The following is a 6,061-nucleotide window of genomic DNA, read 5'->3' on the forward strand; positions in this document are numbered from 1 at the left end:
TTTAGCATCTCCCATTTTAGGTATGAATTTTCGGTTAAAAATAAAAGGGAACTATATTTTCTATCACCAAAATTTAAATTTGTCATCAAGTTGTATCACCTAATAAATAGATCTATCGCCACGAAATATTTTCGTTCTCAGATAAACAAAAATTGTTCCCAGGTATGAATTATCAAATTAATGTTAATATATGTGTAAAATAAGAGATGGATAACCAATAAAATTATATTGAATTACATGAATATAAATTTCGTTCTTATAATAATAGTTTTGTTACTTAAATAATAGCTCTGTGCTCAGAATGGTAGATCTGTCACCAAATAAATCGATTATCGATCCCTGACTGCGACTCCTTTTTATTTGATATTTTGTCACCAATACAGTAGTAACATTTTATTTCGTTCAGATATTAAATTAATAGTATTCGTTACCAATTTAATACATCAATTTATAATTTTAATGAAAAAATGATCAAAGGGGCGTAAAAGTATCTTATAAGAATAAAGCTCGGCCACACTGTAATTACTGTAACAAGTATGGTCATGTGAAAGATGCCTGTCAAAAGTTAACCAAACAGAAACTTGGCACTGATGGAGAACCACGCGTCTCAACTATCACGTGTTTCGGGTGCGGTGCGCCTGGCGTGATCCGATCCAACTGTTCGACGTGTAAAAAGATATAACCTGTTCCGTCCGTATCAACTTCGTTTCAATCTGTTTCTGCAAATAGTGTAAATATAGATTCGCGAGTGCGACCTTTGTTAGAAATAGAAATTTATGGTGAACGTGGTAAAGTGCTTATAGACACAGGTGCCAAACATTGTATAGGCAGTGTTAGTCTTAGAGCTCATTTAGTTAAGTATGGCCATAAGTTTGAACATGTCGACGGGTGCAAAGTAAAAAGTGTCAACTACAAAATTCACGACTTTCGGTTTTTATCATTATCGTTTTAATTAAAAAATGCTCTACAATGTGACATTTTTCTTTTTTCTCAAATCATTTTATTTCAATTTATTTTCGTACGTACAAAAAGCCAACTACACATTTTTTTCAAATAGTACGTAGTGAACGCGACCAAGTTACGTTGGCCGCATTGACGCGGGGCGCGGAACTTCCCGCGCGCAAACACAAAACGTTATCAGTCAGTTGACACGTATGTTATAGTGCTTTGTGAGTGAAGTGACGTAATGTAGTGCATAGTGCGTGGGCAGATGCCCTGTGATGCTTCAGACTCTCGTTTTAGGCTTAAGTCGAAGGTCGTGTATTAGGATTATCAAAAATAAATTCGAAGTATTTCTCCTATTTTCACTTTTATTTTTGAAGGCCTTAAAACTCGACATAACTGGCGCAGTCGCTACGGATGTAGTTGTCAAGAATAGTTAGACTTTTCAAAAATCAAAAGTTTTTCGTGTTCGCAACTTTTACACCGAGCTCCGGGAAAACCTTCAAGTGAAAGTGACTGAGTGAATCATGATGCTGTGGACCTGGTCTCTTATCCTATCGTAAGTCCAGTTCATTAGTTTTTGTGGATTTCACATTTGTATTATTGAATTTAATTTACGGAGAACTTCAGAATTTTAATTAACTGATTTTGTTACGAAATAAGTACGTATAAAAACTTATTGTATATGTAATTGTATGCTTAAATTGACAAATATTGACATATCCTTGATATCAGAACAAATTTGTGATCTGATATTAGTTTGTGATAAACGAGAGAAACTCCACTTGTTTAAACTTAATTTTGTTATAAATTTTTTGTTATTTTAATTTTTTCCTTTAACATATTTTTATTGTTTTACATAAAATGAGTTCGAAGGAGTTATCTGACATGAAAAGTTCTATAAAAATAATACCTGATTATGATGGAAACCCCAACCAACTTCATCGATTTATTATTACTTGCGAAACTATTTTAAATGAGTACTATGACCAAGGTAATCCAAACTGTTTTAAAAATTCTATGATTTTACACAGCATATTAAATAAACTTAAAGGTAAAGCTCAAGAAATAGTTAATATTAATGGAGTATTGTCCTGGGTACATTTAAAGAATGTGTTGCTAAAAAATTTTAGTGATCAGAGAGACGAAAACTGTTTGAATAGAGATTTAGTTAACATGAAACAAGAAAATGAGTCTCCTCAAGACTTTTACAACCGTTGTATGTATATCTTAAATACTATTATAAATTATGTAGATTTGCATGAAACCGCAGAAGATATAAAAACTTGCAAAAGACAGTTTTTCCAATCGCAAACTTTGAAAACATTTTTGTCAGGCCTAAAAGAACCATTAGGCTCTACAATAAGAGCTATGCGGCCAATAGATATGCCAACAGCCCTTAACTACATTAAGGAGGAACAAAATATTCATTATTTTCAAAAAGGAAACACTTTCCATAGTCAAAACAAGCCTTTTGAAATTAATAAACCTTCTTTTGAAAAATCAAAACTGCCTGTTCCAAATGTGAACAAAACGTTTCATAATTATAAACCTCAATTTATGTCTCCAAACAAACAATTTTCGTCACCAAATAATCGTAATAATTTTTTTCAACAGCAAAATTCTTGGAATCGACCCCAGTTTTTTAATAAACAACCCCAGCAAGGTTTTAATAATAATTTCAATAAACAGTATTCTCAACCAAAACCCGAACCTATGTACTATGTAACCGTATTTGCTCACGTTGGAGTAGATCTAGGTGGTCCATTCTTAATCAAAACTAGTTTATATCATCATGCTAAAGTTTCTAAAGCTTATTTAGCATTATTCATCTGTTTTTCCACAAAAGCAGTACATCTGGAGGTGTTATCTTCTTTGTCCGCCGAATGTTTTCTCGCTTGTTTAGATCGCTTTGTTGCTCGTCGGGGTCTTTGCTCGGCACTTTATTCAGACTGTGGTACCAATTTTATAGCATCGAGTAAGCATTTGACCGAAATTTAAAAGTTTTTGCGTGATAACGAGAATGACATCACTAATGGCTGCGCCAAAAGACAATTAGTGTGGAGGTTTAATGTTCCAAGTGCTCCTAACATGGGTGGACTCTGGGAAGCTGGCATTAAGTCAGCTAAATATCATTTATTACGTAGCGTAGGTGAAAAGTCCTTAACGTTTGAGGAACTTACTACTGTATTTTGTAAAGTTGAAGCAGTTTTAAATTCGCGCCCGTTGTGCCCACTGCCAGCTAGTGACAACCCTAATGAATTTAACGTCTTGACTGCCGGACACTTCCTAATCGGCAGAAGTTTAACCTCCTTACCAGAGTATAATTTCCAAGAAGTGCCCGAAAATAGACTGTCACGATGGCAGTATGTACAAAAGTGCTCTCAAATTTTCTGGAAACGCTGGAGTCACGAATATTTAAATACACTTCAACAAAGAGCAAAATGGTTTAAATTATCCACCAACCTAAATGTTGGAGATTTAGTTCTGGTTAAAACAGATAATGCCCCTTCATGTAAATGGCCATTAGGGAAAATAGAAAAATTACATCCCGGTCCTGACGGTGTCGTCCGTTGTGTTACCTTGCGCACTGAAAAGAGTGTTCTGCAAAGACCAGTCAATAAACTTAGTCCATTACCCTATACCAATTAGTTTCTTAAACTTTAAATACCAAAGTAAATCTAAGTTTTTAATTATTATTTTATTTTTTAATATATTGTTATACATACCTTTGTCAATTTTCATGACTTATTATCTCTTTAAAGTATACTTTTTTAATTATTAGAAACCATAACTATGGTTTCGGTAGGGGGTATGTTTCGTATTTAATCTGTGGTTGGACATTTCTTTTTTGAATGTTGAGGGCGCCACCGGACTAATGTGTGGTAGAAAGTATCAGTTTTAGCCACCGAGAGAAAAAGTGGCGCTAGAGTAGTCTGCTTCAAGCGCGCTCGCAATCACCATCAAAACTTTTAATAAATTTTGTTTTAAGTGATTTTGGACAGAGTTGTGTGTGTGGTATATCTTCAATTACCCGGAGGCCTCCGTGAGGAACTGGGAAATCTGCCGTGCAGAGGAAAGGTGAGTCGTACTCAAATTTCATTGGGGATTTGTCCAACCCGGGCAACCACGTTACATACCTACTCTAATTTATCTCCTATATTAAATACAGTCCATTGTTATCCCACACTTATAGTTTACTTAAAATTGGTTCCAAAATTTTCCTTGTTTATACCATATACATTTTGGTTACTGTCTAAATTAAGTAATTTTTATTTATTTTCCATCTCTATATTGCTCATTGAGCATTATTTGACTATTTGAAATTTTGTTAGAACATATTCGTCATTGACTTCCGGGTTTGAGTTTTGCAAATAATATTGAACAAAAATACTAGTTACAAACATATTCATAGTGAATTCCCGGACCCCGCCGCTCGACCCCTTATTAGCGGCCGAGACATCAGAAAGTGCACACGCGTTTGTATAAAAGAGCGGATCAAGAAAGTTTTCTGCAATTTTGTCACAAAACCACGTCATTAAACAACTCTCCGTTAATTTGTGATAAGTATTTTTTTTTATCAGAAGGATTTATCTGCTAGATGCTTTATAGTTTTCAATTAAAAATGAACGAAATCACATCACATGTTTTTATTAGTTAGTACATGTCACGAAAGGTTTTGTTTTGTTTCGTCATTTATCGTTACATCATTCACTGAACAATAGCTGTTGCGGTGAATGATTTCTAAGGAAGTAAATGATATTTTTGATGAATAGATCAGTGATTCCCGTTTTTTAGTGTTGCTTAATAAGATTTACGATATTTGTGATTACATATAGATTGATTGATTTCTAAAATATATATCAAAGATTAGCAAAATGTCGAATATTATGTCGTTTGGTGTCCTAAGATTTATCAAAGATTACATAACAAAGTTTGTTAATCTATTTAAATAGAAATTAATGAGACTGATTTACACTAAGACTTATTATGTCGATTGGTGTCTTGAGATTTTTAAGTTTGTTAATCTATTTAATTAGAAATTAATGAGACTGATTTAAGCTAAGTTGACCTGACTTATTATGCCGATTGGTGTCTTGAGATTTATAAGTTTGTTTAACTATTTAATTAGAAATTAAAGAGAGTGATTTACGTTAAGTTGACCTGACTTATTATGCCGATTGGTGTCTTGAGATTTATAAGGTTGTTAAGCTATTTAATTAGAAGTTAATGGGACTGATTTAAGCTAAGTTGACCTGACTTATTATGCCGATTGGTGTCTCGAGATTTATAAGTTTGTTAAACTATTTAATTAGAAATTAATGAGACTGAATTACGTTAAGTTGAATGTCGATTGGTGTCCTAAGATTTATAAGTCTGTAAAGCTATTTAATAAGAAATAAATGAGTTCGATTTATGTTAAGTAGACCTGAATCAGTCAACTTTGCGTTGATAACTGATGTCGACTGATGCCCTAAAATTTATCACAGATTATCAAAGTTAAGCTATTATAATAATCGATAGTTAAGAGGATTTTTCATTTTATTAAGTTTTTTGAATTAACAAGAGAAGTTTTGACTTTTTTTTAAATAAATATACCTGATTTTTCGTCATTACCTGTAACACCTTATCATTTACCTCAACGAAGTTTGTCATTTATTTCTACAGAGCATCATTCACTTCAACATAATATTTTTTTTATTTTAATTTTCTCATAAATTAGTCAAATATTTAACAGTTTAAATGTATTAACTACCTAAAAAACAAAAGATAATCAATTTTTAGTAATCAAATTCTTGGTTATGCAATAAAAATAATGATAACACTAAAACAGTTAAAATAAATCATGAAATGAAAATTCACCCATTAACTTGTTATTACTATTCAAACAAAGAACTTCGTTTCAGGCCTCCACCAACGTGCCGTAACCTGCCTTGAATTATTGCTCAATTTAATGACGTAATTCATCAAAATTACAATGCCGGATAGCCACGACACGCCGGTAAGATCCCCGAAGCTACTCCTACGCATATGCTATTCTGGATCTGGCGAGAGCCTCCCACCTTTGCCTGACCTGACACGCGGAACTAAAAGCGTTATGATTACTCACAGCGTTCCC

The sequence above is a fragment of the Amyelois transitella genome, chromosome W (assembly GCF_032362555.1).
Source record: "Amyelois transitella isolate CPQ chromosome W, ilAmyTran1.1, whole genome shotgun sequence".
Classification (NCBI taxonomy): Eukaryota; Metazoa; Arthropoda; class Insecta; order Lepidoptera; family Pyralidae; genus Amyelois; species Amyelois transitella.